Below are 1,740 nucleotides of genomic sequence, written 5' to 3'. Positions count from 1 at the left end.
CTTTTGTCGCTCTGGGTGGTTTTCGGCTCGGCAGCGCATTCGCAGGGAAATCTCTGCTGTCCTAGAGGAGAACTGGTCGAGGTGGCCGCGGAGCTCCTTCCCCTCCGATTTATTTCTGACGGACACGGCGGGTCCCCTCCCGTGTGTCACAACGCTGGCACCAGACGGGGCAAAGACCTGCCTGCTTCCCGGCCCCTCTGCTGGCAGCCCCCATTTCGGTTAAACCCGCGCCACCGATCCCTTTCCAGCCTGGACATTTTAATTGCTCTGAGGGGAGACTCCAGGCCTTGGGAAGGGGGGCTCCCCCCTCCCCTCCCCCCCCCGCCGGTCCTAGAGTTTCCTTAGCTCACGGGAGCGGCAGAGGAAGACCTGCTCTTGCTGCTTTACTCCTTGCCCTATTGCTTTCCTATTTTCCCATTTTTTTCTCCCTTACCCTGTCCAGAGGGGACACTCTGGGCTGGGCTTGAGTGGCTGAACTCCCCTGGCTCACTGCCGGATAAATCGCATTTGGCCATCCTTCTGTTTTATTTTATTTTATTTTATTTTATTTTATTTTATTTTATTTTGAGGAGGTGTCGGGTGGCTGGCCGGTGCCCGTGAGGAGGGTCTCTCGCTGCCCAGTGTGGGGATCGCAGACTCGCCGCTCTCCCCCTGTGGGGCTCTGCCCCGGGCCCCGCGCCTGCCCCGTCGCGGCGGGGTTTTGCTCTCCAGCAGCAGGATGGGAAAGACACCTTCCCCCATCCTCTCCCCAAATATAGCTCCCGGCGCGGATGAGCTGTCCCACTTCCCGGCAACGATGTCAGAGGGGGGAAAAAAGGAAGAAAAGAAGAAAAAAAGGAAGAAAGAAAGAGAAATCGCGGGTCCCGACGGCTGTCCCGTCGCAGCTGCGGCCCCGGTGCCGGGCGCCTCAGCCTTGGCGACCACAACCTGGCAGGAGGCAAAAAAAGCAAAATAACCCAGGGAGAAACAGGGTGTGGGGGGGCGAGTGAAGCAGCAGAAGAAAACAGAGGCGCGCAGGCACCGGCCCGCGGCCCGCGCTCCGCGGCCGGCTTTGATCCCGCGAGCCCCGGGAGGCTGCTGCCGGGGGAGGGGAGGTGCCGCCCCCCGGGCTTCGCGGGGCAGATTTCTCTCGGGCTGATTTCGGGGTGTGTTTAGTGTTTGTGTTTCTTCCCGTCTCGCGGGGCGGATGGAGCGGCAGGACCGGGGCAGAAGTCCTTTGCACGAGCGACTTCGGAGGGTGCGGAGAAGAGAGAAGAAAAGGAAAATAGAAGAAAAGGAGAAAAACGTCCGCTTCCACCCGAGACTGGCCTCCCCGAAGTGCTGTTTCCTTGGCTATTTATTCTGTGAGAGTTTATTTTGCTCCGAGCCCGTTTCCCACGGGAGAGGCGACCACCGCGTGTAACAGGTCGCCGCCGCGCCACGCCGCTTCCCGCCGCGGCTCCGCTCCGGGGCGCGCTCGGGCGAGGATGAAGAGGAGGAGGAGGATGCTCGGCGCCGGGGACCCACGCCCGGCGGCTGCGGGACGCCCCCAGCCGCGGGCTTCCCCCCCCCCTCTGCCCACGTCGGTGCTGCGCCAGGCTAGAAACTYGCCGGGACACCAGCCGGGCGCTGCGAAGTCCCCGAGCTGGTGTGCAGGGAGGGTGGTGTCGGGGGGCTCATGAGCTTGGAAACTGCCTATTTATAAATAGTGTGTGTGAGTGTGGCGGGGTAGTGTTTTTCGTTTTTTTTTTTTTTTTTCAA

Source organism: Rhea americana, unplaced genomic scaffold, assembly GCF_003343005.1.
Source record: "Rhea americana isolate MKP2758 unplaced genomic scaffold, rheAme1 scaffold_156, whole genome shotgun sequence".
Lineage (NCBI taxonomy): Eukaryota > Metazoa > Chordata > Aves > Rheiformes > Rheidae > Rhea > Rhea americana.
The sequence above is the reverse complement of the archived record's forward strand: the minus strand, read 5'-3'. Positions refer to the sequence as shown.